Here is a 21,839-nt window from a genome sequence, read left to right on the forward strand (position 1 = left end):
TCTCTTGACTCTGAAAAGGTAATAGTCTCTGCAGAGACCCTTCACTCAAGGCTAAGCAACAAGGACCCCCATCCCCTTTCCCCAGAAAGCAAGGTGGCAGGAGAACAAAAAGCCACCAACGGGGACAAAGCCACACAGATACAGGGCAGTCTCTCCCAGGATGTCACTGCAGGATTACCAGGCACACACTTTGCTGTGTTAGGTGGGATGTTATTTATTAACACTAAAAGCACAAACTTGTAATCCCCAAGCCTGTCTTTCTTGTTTACCTCACCTCTCCCCTATCATCTTATATCCTGCTATTCTCTCTCTTTTCTCAACTCAAGATTACTTTTGGTTGCCTTATCAGTCTCCTCCAGACTGATAGTTTCAAAGGCAGATACATCCTCGACGTGTGTGTCTGACAGCTTTGGCCTCACTGTTTATGACACCCATGCTGACAGCACATCACTACCAGAGATACAGACAACTGCATCCAGATAATCCTAAGGACTCTGAAACCAGAGGAAGTTTTCATATTTTTATTCCAAGACTTCCACTGTGACCTTTCCACTGGATATTAGTTATCAATCTAGGAAATCTTACCTGGTCAGAAAGAAACTACTGAGTCAGTGCATAACAAAGAGGTGGGTAAAATTCTTCATTTCAGTGAAATGACTGAAATGTAAATATCAAATGAGGCTTGTGCCTCTTTTTCCATCTCCAAAACATAAATTCTGAAAATTTCTATCAGCTTTTTCCCCACAAGCAGAAAAATGAGAGAATGCAAGTTACTGCCCCTCACCCCCAAAAATCACTTGAAAATCAGGGTCAGTCATATCAAAGCTCTTACACATAATGTCCTTATTCTTGGACTCAGAGAAATGACAGTCTTCCTATCTGACACTGGCAAAATTCAGACTAAAAAGCCCAGGTGATTGAGGAGGAGCTAAACAATCAACACCTGTGCTTATTTTAATTGCTGTAATTTCCAGCACTCCTCCAGCCAAATTCTGCCCCTACTTCAAATATAACAAGCAGTCATTTCAGTTCAGTATCACCTGAACACAAATGATCTTGGGAAGAAAGAAAAAAAATCAAAGCAAAACTACATTTATTTCACAAAGGTTACAAAAAATGTTAATAACTACTCTAAGGAAACCAAAGACTGCTCCAAGAATTTGAGATATCAGTATATCACCAAAAAATAGCTAAAAAAAGCTTGGGTGTCTTAAATCAGTGCAAAATTAATTTGAAGTTCACTAAAACACATCAGTCAACCAAAAAGCAGGGGAAAAAAATAATCTAACAAAAAAAAATCCTGGTAACTAAAATTTCTTACAGCAAAAAGCAAGACACTTTATCCAGAATAAACAATTTCAGAAATAGGTATAGATGCTGTAATCTTGGGCTGCCAATCTGATTATGTTCAGTATCACCAATTAGATACTGAAAGCCAAAGTCAAAATAAAATTTTTAAAAAGTGTGCTGCAAACAAGCAATTTATTGAAGCTCATACCAGAAGAAAATAATAATCTTACATACAGACAAAATGAGTTTATGACTAAAATTGGAAGAGCACACAAACCAACCTACCCAGGTTTTACTAACACCATGTGAACTTGAAATTTCCCTATTACAATAAAAGCATATCAACTGATTATTATGTATGTGTTTTGCTGGTAATTTTCCAAGTTATTCACCTAAACACAAGCTGATTCATTATACTAAGTGGGCTTTGGATTGATTTGTTTTTTTAATTAGTAATTTCAATATTATTAAAGGTAAGGAAAACAAAAGTTTTATGGTTTTAAACTTATTGATCACCAAAGGCAGTTTAGTAATTACATTATCAGCTAGAAAATAAAATCAAATCTCTCTCTGAAATCCATACAAATCTAATGCATATTGATGTAATAAATACGCTTAAGTAGTTTAATTTCAAAATTATTTATAAAGGTTGTTTCTACCAAAACAAGCAGTCTCCTGGAAATGTGTACAAGCAAATGCTTGTAACACCATATTCTCTCTAAAAACAAATGCTATTATACATCAAACATTATTTTAATAGAAAGTTTTTTGCCTGGCACCATGTGGTGTCAATGTTCATGTTTTTGTTAATCCATTTACAGCCAGAATTCCCAGGACTTCTGCCAGTGATCTCCCTTTCAAGCACTAACTCAAAAGCACCCAACACTTCACAGTGATCCACTGTATGAGCAGAATATGCAATAAATAATCTCTCATCTTCTTTTTTAAGTAATCTGTTTGAATTTCAGCTGTAGCCATATTTTAAAAGAATATGAAGACATATTTGCAATCTTTTTAAAATCAGCAGTAATAAACTAATCACTACGAATTTAAAAGGAGAAGCTACTTATTAAAGGAACAGCATAGTAAATGTCAGTGATAAAAAATTGTTTTATTAAATAATGCTCTTTATTTAATTATGATCCTACATGATCTGCGATTCAATATTCATTTGAAAAATTGGAGGGAAATGGCTACACTAGTATCATTAATAAAACCTGAAATAACTAAGCTCCAGAAGGAAATACTTGGGAGAGCTATCTAGATTGGACCTTTAAAGAAACTTGTCACTGACATTAGGGTGTTCCAGAAGGAACTTGCTGCTTTCCCTGCTGCAACTCCTGGAACTGAGAGTGTCTACAGCCCTGCACAGGGATGTAACACCTCATTTGCACCTGTTTTCTTCAGAGCTATCAATATTCTTATTGCCTAAGTACCTCAGAGTCTGCAGGGTTTACTGTGCCATTTAAATACATCTTATTTTAGAGTGACATTAAAATAATTTCTAAGTCTCACTGCAGGCACAGCTCAGCTCTCAGTGCTTCCATCAACAGCTTGGTTTTGTCCCCGCTAGATTTGACAAAAAAGGGTGAGTGAAAAAAAAGTAATGGATTATACAAGTGGCAAAACTTCCTAATGACAGGAAGGCAAAAGTACTCCCTGAAGGAAGCATCTCCAAGGCTTCCCAGAACATGGTTATGTGCTACCACATATGGCACAAGGGCCACTTCAGGGTGCTGCCTACCCAAGAGACATCACCTTTGTCACTACAAGAGGCTGTATGCTTCTCCTCTCCACCCAATGAAACTCAAAGTTATCACAGAAATCATGGATAAAAGATTTTTTTTCTTTTTAATAAAAATATTGTGAAGACCAGCTATGCAACATTTAGGAAGGAACAATGTATTTAGATGGTTAATGAAAATATGTATTTGCCTTATAGAAAATAAAATTCTTGCAGAAGAGTCTGAAACACTTAAGTTTGAGGCATAATACAGCAATTAAGTGAGACATAATTACTGACTGTGAATTCTTACATGCATCTGGTATTGGCACAGAACAGGAACAGTCAACTAATTCTATTACATGCCTGATCTGTGAAATTTATTGATCTTCAGAAGAGGGGATAACTTGCACAGCCTTAGCTGTGAAAGTTAAGAGGATGCTAAAAACATCCACTGTTTATCTTGTTTTATGTTGCTGTTGTTTTTGATTTTTATAGGTATAATCTGGTGGCCACATCTCTGAGTTCTCCTGGGCATAATAAAGAAATACATGTTTCAAATTTTATTGCTATTTTCTTTTTCTCTTATTTGAAAAAAAGTATTTTAAAAGTGTTTGCTACTGGGATAATTTAAACTTGTGTCCTATCTTAAGTTTTAAGACAGAATCTTAAAGCCAATCTTTGATATCAGAACATTCTTTAAGTGATAAAAAAAAATTTTAAATGGCCTCAGAAGACCTTGCTTTGCTCTCCCACTCTCAGAACACACCTTCCATAATTGAGTTAGAAATTCAAGCATAATAAGTAGCATTCTCATGGTTTCTTTAGACAGAATACCAAGGTTAATGCTCACTGGGTTAAATTTACCATGTTACCCAATATATTTCTGCTCTAGAAGATCTAAGTTCACATTTTCTCAAATGGAATATTTCATTACCCCATATAAGAATGGAATGTTATGAACATAAAGGTAAGCAAAAACATTGTCAACATTTGCAAAACAAATTTTCTCCTCAGATCCTTAATTTTTTTCAAAGAACAACACTGCAATCAAGATGTCTGCATTTCTTAGTGCTGACAATAGGGGTTTCTTTCTTACTTGAAACAGCAGCATTATAGTCCATCTTTATAGATTTATAAGGGTGTTGATTCCAATTTAATGAGCATCAAAGAGCATCTGGCAATTATACCCCTGAGGGAGGCTAACTGATAAATCAGCAGACACACTGCAGCAAGCCCAGCAAAATCTAGTCTTTAAAACCAGCTCCCAAATACTCTCTGGCATACATGATAAACTTTACAAAGAAGCAACTCCTACTTAAGTTTGGAGAATGTTAGTAAGATACTAAGTGTTATCCCAGAACAAAACTCCTGCCCAATTCTGGTTCTTTTCTAAATCAGATTCTGCCAGTTGCACAGCTCCTCAAAGGGATTTGTAGATGTCCAGCAGTTAAGTCAGGATCACAAGTAATGATAAAATAAACTCAAATGAGATCTCAAATTCATAAAGCATACCTGACTACAAGGAAGAGGCCAAGATGAAACAAACCAAACAAGCAAACAAGAATGGTCTCACACACTGACTGCTTCATATCCATATATTCAGTGGTCTGCTCAGGGAAATAGGAATTACAGCCAAGAGCTGCCCCACAAAATGAGTCTGAGCAAGTCACTAGCGAGGTGGTTGCTGTATTGCTCCATTCTGATGCTTCCTCCACCATACAAAGAACTCTTCAAACACAAAGACAGAAATTAAGACCAATTTTAAGAAGAAAGGAATTTAATATCTGAATCATGTGGTTACAAGCAAGTTTACACTGGCATCAAATGGACCTGTAATTCTCAGGACCACATTAGGAGCAATGTTTTGAGATCATTCACTTCTAAAGTGTTAATTTATCTGCTGCTTTTGCAATATGAACATGTAATTATTTCAGGTACATCTAAAAGTGTGTAATAATCTAAAGTAAGGTAGAATAGGAATGATCTAATTAATATGAATGTGGAAGCTGTTGATTTTTTTTTAATTATTATTTTTTGTAATGGAGTGGAGTGAGATAGGAGCCACCATGCTTTCCAGGAGAAAACAGAGACTGAGAATGTGAGGAATGCACTGGGGCAAGAAAATTGTCCCAGGAGTGTGCTGACATTTCAGCTAGAAAGATGGCATGAGAATTCCCCTAGGTACACATAGTTATACAGTCAATTCAAAACCATTCCTTAGGTGATGTAAAATGACCCAAGTTTTCATCAAGGGTTAACTGATGTAGTTGTGTAAAGACAACACAGGAGCATCTGAAACTAAAAATTGACCCAGAGCACTGTGTAAGTACAGTTCAAAGGCAAGGTGCTCAACAAATAAAAGAGGAAGATAAAACTAAACAGACCTTTTCATCCAGCAGCAGTAAAACCAGAGGGCAGAAAACGATCTTAAATCGTTTAAGCTTGTTGCATCAACAAACCATACCACAAGTCACAAAAATATGTGTCTCATGGTAACCATTCCTATGCAACATATCACAAAATAATAAAGTGTGTGCATCAAAGTTGAGTTCAACCCACATAATGACTCACCCTGGGAAACCTGGGCACTGGTGGTGTGTGAAGGAAGAAATGATTATGTGAGGAATGCAAAGCCACTTGAAACTAAAACAATGCACAGGCTCCAGAGTGGTAAAGCCAGAAACCACAGAGGTCTTAGAATGCTGGTTAGTTAGTAAAGCAGGTAAAAAGCCATCTTAACTTCATAAAAGTACCACCCCAGCAGATGAAGGGCATTCTGTTAAGTGTAGTGATTGTGGAGCCAAAACCTCACTGTGTTCATCAGGCAGTAAGTGGAGCCTAAAATGTAAATGTAAATTGAAGACAATAGCAAGTATAGAGGTCTGGACAGCATAACAAGGATATTTTAGGAAAATCTGTTGATGACCTGTTTGGGATTTCACTGAAGTCTTGGCCGTCTGAGCACTTGTGGAGCTGCACAGATAGGAAAGCTGATGAGTCTGAAAAATCCTGACACACGTTGAGTAACTTCAGCTAAAGGATTCAGGAATTGAAATAAAGAACATTCATTTTTAGCAACATATGAATAAAGCTGATGTTTAGAGAAAACAAAACACCAACTCCTCAAGCTGAATTTCAGATTTAAAATGTCCAGAATAAGACATAAGGAAATTTTATGGCACTTATGGCACCTTGGAACTCTTACTCATAACTGGTTCTAACAAATCAAATTCTCTACACATTCATCACATGCAGGTCTAAGTCCTAGATACTACAAAGACTGTTTTTAGGTAGACTTCATTGGGCTCAGGAGAAGGAAGACTTTACTACTACCTGCAGTTTGTTTCTAGACACATTAGAAACTTGCATTGTCTAAGAAATTTATGTTATTATTGAAATCATAAGCTCTGAAAAAATGTTAAAACATTACTGTGCATCAAACAAGACTTCAGAAATTTCACAAGATGCTCATTTCCACTTCTGCAGATGTCTGAACATAGAACTCTAAGAGAAAAACCCAGTATTTACTATAAACAAGTTTTTCGGTGTCAATGTAAGGTGGTGCTTATAGAAATCAATGTTAATTCCTGACATCAAGTGGGCCAAATGAATTAACATTTCCAGACTTATTGCATTCAGAGTTAAAATCTCTCTTAGAACAAATATTTGTTCTGCAATATGCCTCTAAATACATAAATTCCCAACATCACAGCTGTCTCTTTCCTTCCAATAATCCTGTGCCTGAAAGTAATTCAGGGAGTTCAAAACACAGACAAAAAAAAAACCCCAAACCAAAACACCAAACCAAAACACCAAACCAAACCAAAACTCTAACACCTGAGAGAAACAGAGCTAAGATACTTCGTTTCCACAAGTACAAAATCCAGCAGGCTTATTTATGAGAGGCTCTAGGGCACAGCATGAAGCATATTATAACAGCAGCAGAACTGGTACTCTGAAGAAACAAAACATTTTATATCTACAGTCTTGCTCTTCTTTAACCTTCAAGCTGCTTAAAAAAGAAGAAAGAAAGAAAAAAACAATTAATCTGCATATTACATGGCATCAAAATAGCACACCTCCAAAGCTGAGAAAACATATGCCGTCAGCAAAGAACAAAATGATCTCTTTGATTCTAATACCTGTGATAGTAGCATGATAATAACTGTGTGTGACAACTTCTCCCTACTCTCAAAATAATTACGGCTCTCCAGAATTCAACATCTGCGTTACCAGATGTTACTGTCAACCACGTAAGCAGAAGCACTGCAGAAACCTGGCCAGCCTCCAGAGTTTTTGTCTCAGTACCTCAGCAGATGCAGGTGCTTTTCAGCAGTTCAATATTTGGAGCACCAAGCCGTGCAAATCCTCTTATGTAAACAAGAAAACAGCATCAGCAAATAATGCATCACATCCAAACAGGCCCTATGGAGTCTAAGAGTGACATTTCTACCAACCTGCTGAGAACTCTGATCAGTTTTAGCATGACTGACACAATAAACAGTAGTGTCGTGTCATGTTTCTGAAAACCCACTCCCAGTTAAGTCGTTTTAACTTCAACACTCACTTTTATACCCAGACATAATATGTGCCAGATGGATGACACACGAGCTATTAAAAGCCAGGCATGTGCAGCAGAATTTTAAAGTATTATCTTAAAACCATAAATCACTCATTCTTGAGAAATAACTTGTAACTTAGCACCAAACTCATTGCCTGATCAGGATGATTTGCATATAGTGCAGTTTTTATGGAAGAATTTTTCCTCCATCCATATCCTTCTGAACTGCTGCAATCCAAAATCAAATTATCTTCAACAGGGAAGTAATCCAAACTCCAGCTGAACTTTTAAAGTGAAAATAAACATATTTAAAACAGAATTAACTGTAGCCAAAGGGTACCAATCTTTCAAAAACATCTCTGAAGAATTTCTGATGCAGAAACTTTCTGATGTCCCACTCCTTAACTATTAAACCAACAGATTTAATAGAAAACCCATTAAGAAGAACATTTTTCTACTAATGACTTCACCATTTGATTTCTACATCCAGACAGAGATGAGCCTGTCCCATCCTATTTGCCTCACTTTCCTTTGTTCCTCAGGTCAGTTTCTTTCCCAGGATAACCATTTCCTAGGAGACTCCTTTAAGCATTCTGAAGGGCAACTCCAGCCACTGCAGCATCTCTCCAGTCCCAGCACTGCTCTCCTGACACTTAAGAGGGAGAATACCTGGTTGAAAGGTCCAGCTCCTTTCTTTCCTGCTCAACATCACCCTGTGAATCCCCAGGGGTGTAAAAGCATTTTGGGAACCACTAGACTGAACACATAGGATGGCATTGCTAGGAATACAGAAGGGTATTTCTCAGCAGTTGCCCCAAAGCATTATACATAATCTTTTTTTTAAAAAAAAAATGCTCTGAATTTGGTTATACGATCTTAAATGCAGAAGAACTCCAGGGCCTGAAGTCAGGAAAATAAGCATGTACCAGGACATAGGAAAGGGAATCAAGAACAAAGCTCTAAATCTACTTTCAAAGAGGACTAAGATCGATCGATCGATCGATCTATCTATCTATCTATCTATCTATCTATCTATCTATCTATCTATCTATCTATCTATCTATCTATCCATCCATCCATCCATCCATCCCAGACTGTTTCCTCCCAGCCTCTCACAGACTGCAACATACCCTGGATCCAACCTCTTCACAAGAACAACAGGAGCCCCAAAATTCACCACCAGTTCTATATTTAAACGATCTCAAAGGCTGTAAAGTAGGGGTTACCTTTTGGTGACAAAACTAAGGGAAAAAAAATAAGGAGTTTTAAAAATTAATATTATTTATCTTTGTTCAGCACATGGCTTTCTACTCCTCTCAGAACCAGAGCTCCATTTTCATGATTCTTGAAGACATAATTAATTTGAATTCATAATTTTTCCTTTCTACCAACAGAAAGGAAAACACAGAATTTTTCCTTTTCTATCTATAGGTAGAATATTCTTTCGACCTATAAATGGACCTTTAGTAATTTAAAACCCAGAGATGTCTGAATACATATTTAGTCAACATTCCTTATGCTCAAATCTAATGATAGAACAAGATGAGAAAAATCTTCAATGATACTCAAGGAAAACAGAATTTAAAGTAAGATATTTGAATATTTGTTTAAAGAAGGGTCCAAAGAGCATGTTCTTACACTTTCCTGATTCCTAGTATTAATACTAGTGTTCATGTAACAATTCATGCCTGTTTCTTTTTTAGTTCTTTTGATTTTAAAGGAAACATCAGATAATTAATAAATCTGATGAAATCAAAATATTATTTGTAACAGAACAAGCATTCTGAAAGGAATGCAGAAGCCTTCCTTGTCTTCGGCCAATTTTCATTTTCCTTAAATAATTAACCCTCCTCTGAAAATGCAAACTTACAACTATAGAGAGAATTATTTTGTGAAGCTGTTCCTTAAGCAAGGGTGGAAAGATGCAGTAGGTCTGAAATTCTTCTGATAAACAGGGAAAAGCAACTGAAAGCTTTCCTACATGGGCCTCCAGACAAAATATGATGAGGCTTTCCACCATTAAATAAAAAATAAAATCAGAATCTTACAATTAATTTTAAGCAAATATTAATTTTAAATTTCCTTGTCTAGCAGAACAGAATCTCTCTCAAAGTCACCGCTCAAGTAAAAATAATTTGATTTTACTATGTATTCTCAAATACTCCCAAGGCAGTTTAAATACTGACTCAAAAATATGCTAACAGAGATCAACTATTGCCCTTTCAGCTATAACAATAATGAACAAATACTGAATGCATTCTAACGTTTTCATGCTTTCAGACATCAATGTTTCAAAGAGGAGTAAGAGCTTTTCTGGCAAATTTTAATAGCATTTGCATTTGAAAGAGAAGATACAACATTATTTGCAATACAAAAAGCATAATGATGCATCTTCTAGCTAGAGGTGAATCTAGAAAAAACCACCAATTTTCCATTATTATCCATTATCCATTAGATATTTATTATTATTAGTCATCTATTTAAGGGATTATAGTCAGTATGATGACACACTTGTTGCCTCTGGAATAGTTCCCCTGTTGTTCTCAATAAGGTCACACTTTTTCTTTGAAGTTATCTTTTTACTGGCTTTATGAGTCACTATTTACATGCTGTTTCATAGAAAATCTGGCACAAGAAACCTGGAAATCATTTGTGTACAACTACAGAAAGTCTTACAACAATCATTGCCATCTTCTGTAAAATTACTTTCCTCTTGTTCTAGAAAAAGTAACAACTTTTTCTTTAGAGTAATACATCTTGAATTCCTGGTGGAATACCACTATTTTCATCCCAAAGCCACTTTTCATGAGTGGCACCACAGCATATAACAAACACTTAAGACTCATCTTTAGACAAATCTCTTTTCTGTCTCTTCTGAACTACGACTCACATATTATAATGCAGCCAGCAGCCAGTGTTCAGCATACAATAAATAACAGGTGTTTAAATGTCTTTATGCACCACATGATCCAATATATAACCTAATCTTAAAGTCAGTTCTTTTTGGGTAGACTGGTTTATTCAAAAACTGCATCTCAAATGCAAACATCCTCAGTTGTTTGGAGTAAATGTATAAAGAAATATATCTTGCTATGCTAAAAATAGGCTGGAGAAATGAGAGCTGCCCTGATCCAAGATGACCCAAATGACCAGACCTTGAAGAGGGTCAGCTGTTTTCGAGAAAACCAAACACACATAAGCAAAGATGGCTCAGATGAGGTCCCTCTGAAGGCAGATGACATTGGTGGCACCACAGCCTTTGCCAGGAGTGTGCCCACCTCATCCTGGACACGGGAAGGACCCAGGGATTTCCCTGCAGCTGTTTGGGAAAGTTAACCAAGGAAAGGCAGCCAAGCAGCGAGACATTTAGATTCAGTACATACAACCCGACAAGCCCTGCTAGAAAAATGTTGACAATCCCCCAAAACAATCTGCGAAATAACCAGTTCTGAAGATGCCAGGGAGGCAGAGTGCCCAGCTGGGGCCTGCCATGAGCAGAACTCCTGGGCTGGGCTCCAGAGCTCTGAACCGCAGCCAGGGCAGCAGCACGGACCCACAGACCAGGCCATCTTTGCTCTGAATTCACCAAATGCCTTTCTCTGCTCCTCACTGGGACACCAGGACAGCTGCAAAGGCCATCACACACCTGCAAGACAACACCAAAATCTCCTGCTGTGTCCCAGTGCCTCACCTGTGCCCGGTACACGGAGGAGGAAAGAGGCCGCGAGCCATCGGAACATCTCCCGCCCACAGGAGCGACCATGGCTGCCGATGGTCATCCCTGCCCTCCAGGCCGCCACAGGGCTTCCTGCTGGCACCCCACAGCCTCCTTCAGCAAGATAAGGACAGCAGGATTGTCCCTGACCTCCAGAGGCCACCACAGGAGTTCCCTGGTGGGATCCCACAGCCTCCTTCAGCAAGAGGAGGACAGCACTAGGCGGAAAATCCCTGAAGGGTTTCTCGCTTACCTGAGGCCTTAATTTGAAGGGATACTTTGATCTTTAATGTCAGTCTTAATTACGCTAAGTGAGGGGAAGGGATCTAATCCTGCTGCCAGCATTCAATCCTGGGCATGACTCATCCTGATCCAATTAACTGTTTCCCAAACACTGAGACCTTTTTAACTTCAAGACATATGAACTCAGGAGAAAATGAGAGAGACAGAAAACAGATCTAAACCTCTGCAAGCCTTGCTCGTCCTCAGGGAGCTGCTGATGGCTGCTGCCACTGCAATCCGACACAAATTCTGCAGCAGCAATGCTGGCAAAATTGTAAAAAAAGAGATTAATCCAGCCAGGATGTGACGAAAGCATGTAAAACCAATTCCCAAATCCATAAGACTGAAGTAGGATTTAATTTCTTTAGCTTTGTATTTCTAACATCATACCAAATTAGTCTCATTTTAACAGTGACTGTTTTAGGAGAAAAAAAAAAAAAAAAAAAAAAAAAGTTTTGCTAGTGGAGAGCTGCAAATCCCAGATAAAGCCTTATGGCCTTACAGTGCTAGAAAAGTTCCACGTGCCTTCCAGCAGCCCTGTGACAACACCAAGCTCTGCCTCAGTTCCTATGACCACCAAAGCCCAAATTTCTTTTAGGAATATCTAATTTCTAATTTCTATATCAATATTGTAGATTTATATATGAAAGCAGGAAATTTTTTCCTTTTTTTTCTTGCACAATAATTAGCAAAGAGAAAGAACAGCACTGCTTTCTGAGAAACTCATTCCAAATCCAAAGCTATGATTCTAAAATTTGCACAAGATTTTTTCTGTACATGCACAAGGTTTAAATGACCTCTGCACACCTCAGTAAAATCTTTGAAAACACAGGGATTAGAAAAAAAAAATAAGAAAGATATTACTAAATCATCTCACCTTGCTGTTCTAGGCCACAGACATATTTTGCCTTGTGCTGAACACCATAATAACATTTTGGGTAAAGAATACCCACAACATGAAGTCAGAATTAAAGTTGTTCCATTCATCACTTTATCCATGATGTATACTTGTATTTTTAGATTAACTCTTGATCTTTCAGCCATTGGCTCTTGTATTTTTTTTCCCATACAAGACTGAGAAGCCCAGATATTTATTTTCACATCGAAATATTTATACACTGCAATCAGCTAACATAATCTTTTATTTTATATAACACTTATTTCAACATAAGCCCCTCAACCTGTAATTTCTCATCATAGTGTTTTGAGTTTGTACAGTTCCAAAGGAACTAGAAATACAAGTACTCTGGCCTTGGCATTAAAACAGCACCCAGGTTTCAGCCACAATGTCCACAAAGAGAACTAAATGGTACTGAGGACTAGAATGTATGACAGTTTTGAGAAGTGTGAAAGACAGAACTTCACCTACTGTGCAAAATTAGATGTATGTATCCAGATATGCACACAACTCCAGACATAAATGTATAGACAGCTATATAATATATACATTCCTGTCTACAGGAAACAGTCTTACAAAAGTTATTTTTATAAATTTATCTTTTTTTAAACCCAAAACTTTTCCATGAGTACAAAAGTAGTGCTGATATGGATGTCTTATCAATTGTCTTATTTTTTTTTAGCACATAGGCTGAGTAATTTGGAAACAAAATCCTGTACATGGTCTGTGCCAGAATTCCAAGGAACTCTGTAGATAAAGCTATCTTTTTTTGTCACAGGGTTTAATTTTCTTTAATGCTTTCTAGAAATATCAGAAAAGAAAACCAAGTATGATAAAACAGAAAACATTTTTATTTTGTAAGTCACTATTTGTACCACTAGCAACGCAGTTGCAGGTTCCCTTTGCCTTGAACTAAGCATATCATGAATAATTCAGTTTCTTGCTTTGTTCCCTAAATACTTGGAGGAATGGAAACTTTATTCATTATTGTATGGCCTTTTTCTAAGCTTCTCTATTTACTTAAAAATGCACATAACAGGGCCCATCACCGAGGTTTGCATTTATTTTAAAAAAAAAATTCAACTTTCAATATCTATTAATAACAAACGGCCATGAAACAAGCAACACGGAGCCACCATTTTTTCCCCACACAAACAGGACTCAGCCACCTATTTAAATAATTAAATGGTGTCAATCTGCTCTGCATCTGTGCTGTATCACATAGCCTTCTACAGAGAACAGATTCCAGAACTGCTGGGAACATATTCCTGCCTCAGCTACATTTATAACTGAACATGTATGAGCTCTCTGCTAAATCACAGCTGCTGTGCTGGAAGAGAAAACAATTTCCATCAAAAATGTAATGACGTTTTTATGGACTCCTTATCCATTTTTAACTATCAGTCCTTCTCCCCATTGTTTCTCCTCTACATGTTTTTGAGAAGTCCTGGGTTACTCCAGTCTACAGGCTCCATACTTCGCCATGTAAGAAGAAATACAATACCTTATTGCCTAGAGGACAAGACAAGTATTGGACAGTTAAATCAAACTGGTATAGCTCAAAACTTGGGTCGTTTGGTCAGTTTTTATAATATTGGAGGAATTCAGTCTTCAGCCATACCCAAACTTCCAAAGAAAAGACATCCCCAATTATTTCCTTTCTCAGATCTCTGAAAAGCAATCTACAAGATCTCTATGATATTCATACAAACTTCTCTGAAGAGCTTTTTTGAAATTTGCTAGAGAGAAGTCAATCTTTGATAGGGTCCTAACTCTCACAGCAAGAGCGACCTTAAGACTCACATAACCCACTTAATTAGCCTGGCTAATGAAGTTTGAGCATCCATTAAAAAGATAAAATGAACAAAACCTTCAAATGTTATCTGCTGACTAAAAGTGAAAGACCTGAGGGCTACTATATATACTGAGCTTTTATGAGTCTCTGTGAAACTACACAAAAGAGAGGAAAAAAAAACCAAAACATCATAGCAAGCTCAAAAGATGAAAGTCATTAAATTTTATTCATTCTATAAAGTAACAAACTTTCATGAAAGATAAACAAAGACATTAAGCTGGTTGAGGATCAGAGGTTTTGTTGGTAGGAACTGTCAACACACAAACACACACAAAATACCTCAACTAGGATTAAAAATCCAAGTTTTAAAAAAACACGATTTCCAAACCACTTGCGAGCTGTTCAAACACTTGGTTTTGATAGTGACATTTCAGTTCACTTTTCATTTTTTATGTTTTACTAAATAAAAACCAAAGACAGAGAAGATTCCTACTTACTGGAACGCTTCAACCTTTTCACCCTTGATTATATACTCGTAAATTTAAGGAGAGTATGAGTCAGGATTTTAACCTGGACAGGCACTAGATCATCAAGAAATCACACGTTTGTGAATTGTGTCAATTCCATGTGCCCAGGGAAAACTTCAGCTGAGATGAAGGACGAGATTTCTCACATGTTTAAACATTACCAGGTATTGAGACCGAGGGAAAAACATCCTACCAGCCTCTTGCATTATTTAACTTCTTGCCCATAAAGAGTATGCTAGAAGTTCAAAAAAGCCAAGCAACTTGTTCAATTTTGAAGTTCCAATATTACTGAGGAAAGCCACGACTTTTCAATTAATTTCATATTTGTTTCAGTAGTATGCTTTAGAAACTCATCAGCTTTCAAAGAGAACTGAACTGAGAATAGAAGCTCCTTAATGCAAGACAACTGGCGAAGAATGGTATTAAAATTGATTATTATTCAGCCAGTATCAATTTCATTATCTCTGATCGATTCCTAGCAACGCTCCTTAGTAGCTTTCATTTACCAATGCTGCATGAACAGTAACTTAACACCGCACAACAAATTGCACTCCTGCTAACAGCCTGACTTATTAGCAGGCTTCTAGTAAATAGCTGTCATAGGTGCTGACTGTAGGGAACTGGATGTCAAAGCACCACCAAAGAGGGCTGAGAAGACTCTTTCCCCTCGAGGCTTTGTTAATTTGATTTATGTGTACAGGCAGGAAACTAATTGCTAATTGTTGCAGTGCATTGCAGCACTCCGCTCAAACACCGCATCTCGAGAGCATCGATAGACTTCAGTTTTACACACTGCTGAGCTGAGATGCATCCCAAATAGTGTGTTTGGCACTTCAGAACTTCTCCAAGAGAACTCTTTGCAATGCCCTGTGCCACCCATCTCCTCGGAGAAAAGAGCCACTCTCCAAGCACACTATCGCTGAGAAGTTGAGCGCCGATCCAGTTCCCTCAGCAGGAGCAAACCCTTGGAGTTGTTCAGGCAATTAGGAGATAGTCTGCATGCCTGGTGCCACTAATTAAATTGTTAAGGGGTTTTGTTCTGGAAGGTTTGTTTCTCAGTATCTTTGTAAGTACATCCCTGGGACTGCTAGCCAGAATTGCTGATTCTCCTTGTTTCGGTTCCAAGGACTGAACGGTGAAGGACAACTCTGATTTCTGTATCCTCTGGTATCTCCCCACTGGAAGTAATTGGCCCAAACTGAAAACTGGTTGTCATCTCAGCTGCCCATGTACCTTTTTTTTTTCCCCTTCAGATTCTTTCTTTTAAATGAAATATGGTTTGGTTGTTACACCTATAAAACTGATGGATGGCAATGTAAATAAGTCTTTTGCCTCTAAAAGCTGCCTTTTAGCCAGCATTACTGTCTGAATCACTCAGAAATGTCAAGTATTACTTTTTCTCAGGTGAAGTCAAGTACAGAGCCTGCCACTTAGCACAAGTTTTTTTAAAAGGTATAGCTTTTTAAAATCCATAGGTGTTTTACCATCTGTTCCAGTTTGTCATCCTGAAACAGAAATAATTCCCTGAAAACTCCACCTATCCAAACATCACCAGTATCTACAGGCACAGAAAAGACTAAGATGTCCTGGGGGCAGCAGATGTCCCAGCAAACAGGAAGGCTCAATCAGTCCCTTCCTGATCCCTCTGTTAGCCCAAGCAGGCAAGAATGAGGTATGCTAGACATTTAAAAAGCAAATTACTCCCTCACCCACACTGACACAGCTCATTTCATTGTCTATTAGAAAAAGTAGTAGTTGTCACCATTCACAATTGCTGCTCTAATTGGGACTAAATTGCCCCACACTTTTCAGCAGTCATGGTAAAGAGTTAGATAGCTAATGGCCATGGAAATTGGTTCTGTCTCTAAATCCTAACCACACTTCTGCTATGATAAGTTTAAGGCAATTTTGGCAAGGTAATGTCTAATTTAAAAAGAACTAGTATTATACATTCCAAAAATTAGTGATCTGAGCAAAATTCATTTAGCCTCTTTAGCCTATGAAAAACTAGTGATCCTTTTTCTTTGAAAATGAGGCACTTTACCAACACACAGATGTTTTGTAAGAACACACTCCAGTGGGAGAAGTTCGGATGTCAGGTCTTGATCCACTTAATGAAGAACATGACTGTGACCCTCAGTCCCCTGCATCTCAGCAGTATTGAGCTGTCCTCCAACTTCCCCTCCCAAAATCCCACCCTGAGCCCACAAATGTTGCATTGAAACAGATCCTGAAAACAAAAGGCAAATTTACAGAATAAACCCAAAACAAAGCAGTAGTAACTACAATCTTCCAAAAATTCCTAATTATCTTCCCTGTGCATTTTGTTATTCTAAAACAACACACATCTGGGAATGAGACACAGGAAGATATTCAAAAGCACCATCCTCAGTTTTCACTTTGATAACATGTGATGTCCACCCTACAACATCACACAAGTTCTCCTGCTTTGCTTGATTAAAGTCCTATTCTCTTAAATGTCAAAGGCAATATAAAACATTTGTTTGTTTTACAAAGAGTTTCTGAATTGCTAAATTGGTCCAATTGTGATTTTCTTCCTATTTCCCCTAGCACAAAACTGTATGCTGGTTTTGAGAAAGGAGCCATTCATGTGGGCTGTGACAGATAAGGAAATTTATCAAGGGACTCATTCATTGGATCTCATTCATTACTATATCACTCTGGAGTACTGCTTAGAAAAATTATTTTAAGACAACACTGTGTGTACTCCATTTGCAAAGGACAAAGATATAATACAAAAATCAGACTTTGCTGTTAATGATTTCCCAAATCAAGTATCTAAAAATCAATATATTTTTATGGTTACCATTAAAAAAATAATCAACCAAGAAAAAAATTGTTTTCTCAGTGAGCAACATTGTGGACTTGAAATATGAAACACATCCTTATGAATTTAAGGAAACCATAAGTGAAGACATTTCTTCAAAAAGGAAGAGGCATTTTATAAGCATATGCTGCAAACAAGTCTGACAGGAACAAGCTTACGCTTCCTTGTCAAACATAATATCAATATAATTCTTCCTTCTTTCATTTAATGGAAGAGCTATGTTTGACAAATTAAAAAAAAAGCATCAGCAAATTAAATTAAACCAAAGAAAACAAAAAATAGAGAAGCTTTTCTATTAACACCTCTGACATACAGATATCACCTATTTTTTTTTGTTTAAAAATTATATTTGTATTCCCTATAAGTGGAACCTAAATTTATCAAGTTGCTGTTCCACAGATAGCACTGGGGTCATGCAGGGCATCTTTTTTCCACAAAAGATACCTCCCATGTTCTCAGAGCCATTCTTCACTGGGGAGGTTGCAGGAAGATAAGTGGGAACCTTCACTTGTTTGGCATTACTTTTATCTCCTTTCAAAAGGGGCTTTGTACTTATAAATACACATTCAAAATTATCATGTGAATAAAGAGAATCCCAAGTGATTACACAAAATGTGAGCATGAAATACACCCAGAGAGCTCACGCAGCTCCTGATTGCCCAGGAAAATGCCAACATCCATTTCTAAAGATGCAGGTAAGACTTCAGGTGCAGTCTAATTGTATTTCATAACTTCATTTTTTTAATGGTAATACAAAAAAATACCTGAGGCTGATAGAGAAGAGGGAATGGGATGAGTTCCCTCTGAGATTTGGGGTTTTTTTGTTTTACAATGCATCTTTCAGCCTTTGGCATGACAGAGAAAAGAATTTGGTTTTGTGCAGGGGGACATAAAGACAAACACTCAGACCATAAGGCAATTTTGCCAAGCAGTAGCCTGTAAATTTAATTCAGTCCATATGTTCAGACCAGATTTTTCTGAGAAGTTCTGGGCTCTCTTTGCTCACCAGATCTGTGTTTTGCAGGATATACCTGACAAAGAGCTTTGAAGTTCCAAGGTTTTGACAGAACTTGATTATAACTTGATCAGGGACAAGAAACACTTGGGTATGGAAGTTTCTCACTTTCAGAAAAAAAAAACCAAAACAAAAAACAGGTGAAAAACCCCTCCTTTTCTCACTGCATAGGCACTTTTTGTTTCTTAGGTCACAACCATGTAGGAGAGCTGCTGCTGCCTACTCTCCCAAAGCCCTTTGAAGGATTAAACTTAAGTTATGGATGGCACCAGACACCAGTGACAAATCAATCCTTGCCAGAGATGGATTTGTGAGATTCTGCAGGTGACATTGCCAGCTGTAAGAAGGAACAGATAAGCCTCCAAAGGACACTTACTTACAACTAGATGATTATGAAGGGATTTGAACCTCCCTATTGTCTGAGGGAGGGGGAAGTGATAGTGAAGAAAGCACCTGAGCAAGGATACACAGAATGAAAAGCAGAGATTAAATGCAGGAGCTCCTCTAGAGATGGGATGAAGACCTAAGCAAAGACCCTTCTGTCTGTAGCCCCCCTGAAGTCTTAAAAATAGAAAAATGTATCCAAGAGGACTGTGAACCTGATACCAATGGAGACAGTATGGCTGGTGAAAGGAATTACAGGGTAAAGCAGAATAAAGCCATAAGAATTTTAAAAGCAATGCTAGAGAGAATGAACTCATCTGAAAAAATGTAGCTAGAATTACCATCAACACCAACTCCCCATTTTTCTTTACTCTTACTATTCCATCAGCCCCAAAATTACAACTCCCTAAAAAATTATGACAGCCCCAGATTTTCCCAACTATTCAGGATTGTTTCATTTTTATCTTATTTTGGAGGAAACAAAATTGAAATAATTTCAAATTTGAAATAATTTCATCTGAAATAAAAATATCACCTTTTGTATTTCCCCTATTGAGATGCACAGCACTATTACACATGCAACACGTTATATTCTCTTTGATAAAATTATGCCAAATTGGGTAGTAGTAAACATTATAATCTTAGAGGTCTTTGACAAGATAATATTTTTCCTGCTTTTCATACTTTCATTCCCATGTCCTTCTAGATTTAACAACATTTAACACAAACCTTAACTGGAATCACTCACAGAAGTCAAATACACAAAACTCAAATGTTTACCATGCTAGAATATAAAATATTAGCAATATTTATGATGACCACAATCCTGGCAGTTAATGAGAGCAAACTTGAAGTCAGTGATTATTTCCCTTGTCTTCTTTCAAGAAATAGATCACCCAGGAGGCAGAGGGGACACTATACAGCAAAAATGGCAAGCTCATCTTTAATTTGGCAAGGGAAGACAAGAAATATACTTAAAATGTATAAATACTCATTATAAACAGAAATCTGATAAAAAGTTCAATTATGTAATGACCACTGGATAGCTCATTTGCATCAAGCAGATGCACAACAGGACAGAGTCAGTTCTTGAGCTTTCCCCTTTTTAGACACAGTGAGAAGGAAAAAATCAGCTGAATTTTCAATTGCACTGAAGTGATACCAGCAATCCCAAACCCATTTTAAGCAGCAGCTTGGAAATCTCAGTTTCCATTGAAAGCTTGGCTCCTTTACTTTTGAGATTTCCACAGTGCTCTTGGCAAAATCGTTGGGTGTTTATTTTGAAACGGGTCCTTGCAGACCCTAAGCATTTATTATAAACTTTATAGACCTCCACATCTAAACACATTCGTCGTTTTTGAAAACAGGATTCTTCCTGTTTTAATAACTGCACTTGGGAGCTACAGGCACATGGGAGAGGGAGCAGGATGGTGGGTGCAAAGCACAGATGACTACTCTCCAACTATGCTCTCCTGACACTCTCTAAAACAGCTCCAAGGACTCAATCTTGCCATGAAGTCTCAACCTCACTGCCCCAGGAGACAGCCTACTTCCAGCCTGTAAATTTTACAACCTTGGTCCATCTGTGTTGCCCTGGTAAGTCCCGCTGTGGATATAATTTTAAACAGTGCCTGAAGTATTCTGCGTTTTGGCATGTGCCTGGTCTCTTCTGGATGTGGGATTTATGTCTTTTTTATATTCACCCTAAAGGCTTGAGGAAGCCAAGTTACACCAGGCTTGAACTGAAACCTTTTCATCTATCTTCCAAAAGAAAACTGAAGAGAAATCATATTCATGACACAAACAGATATAATGCTACTGGATTCCTAACAGTTCAGTGACCTTTACTGAATTACATCTGTTTTTACCAGTTCTGACTGTGCCAGTAGGATGGACCAGGATTTTTTCTTTTATAAATATTAATCTGAGTACATTTAGTATTCATTTTCCTAAATGTTAGTTCTACTGACTAAGTACTATTAACAGAATTTGCCCTGATTTTCCTTAGCATGTAAAACTAAATGTGCAGGGTAAGGAAAACCGCTCAGGTTTTGTGGTGACTCCTTTCTCCCTTTCAGGCAACTCTGGCAATTTTCAGTCCTCTTGAAATCTCTGAAATACCAGGAGTAAGCTGATTTCTGCTTTTTATCACCAACATCTTAATCACTTCCCTAGAGGGAGTGGGCAGAAGTGTTCAAAAAGACTTAGAAAAGAAAACTTTACTTAGGCAATATTGTTGTTTGGGCAAATTGGCCCAAGCTGGTAATTACAACCTTGGTAAATTGGACTGAATTTCTGTAGCATTTATGTTTCATGAGAAGTAAAGTGTGAAGCTGAGGGAATAAAAAACAGCAATGTGGCTTTTTTTTACTTAATGATTTCTAGTATCTCTGTTGGGAAAAATGCTCAACATGGATCCAGCTGATGGCCAGTACAAGACCCTTTGAAGAGCACCATACAAGTTGTCATCTGTAGCTTCCAATGGAGAAGTGGACAGGAACACCTGCATCTCACATTCCAGAAAAGTCTGCAGGCACACTGCTGGTATCCTACATGATCCTCATTCAACCTAATTCAGCCTGCACAGAATCCAGCCTAAAGCCCAATAAAATCCACAAGTCCCCTGGTGCATTTCCACACCCTCTTTAGAAGCCCAGAGGGTCCCACTCCTCAAAACTTCATCTGACTGCAGTGTATTTCATCCCAATAGGAAGTTCCCACTCCAGACCTGCTGGCACTGCTGTGTCTTTTAGACATTTTTCTTCTAAGTCCTTTATCAGGACTGTTAGCAAAATTTC

General features: G+C 37.6%; 1 protein-coding gene across 1 annotated transcript in view; it reads right to left on the minus strand.

Moving 5' to 3' along the window:
- NAALADL2 (N-acetylated alpha-linked acidic dipeptidase like 2) overlaps positions 1–21,839 on the minus strand; it is a 189,653-nt gene that overhangs the window by 161,271 nt on the left and 6,543 nt on the right. The window lies entirely within an intron of this gene.

This window comes from Calypte anna, chromosome 9, assembly GCF_003957555.1.
Source record: "Calypte anna isolate BGI_N300 chromosome 9, bCalAnn1_v1.p, whole genome shotgun sequence".
Classification (NCBI taxonomy): domain Eukaryota; kingdom Metazoa; phylum Chordata; class Aves; order Apodiformes; family Trochilidae; genus Calypte; species Calypte anna.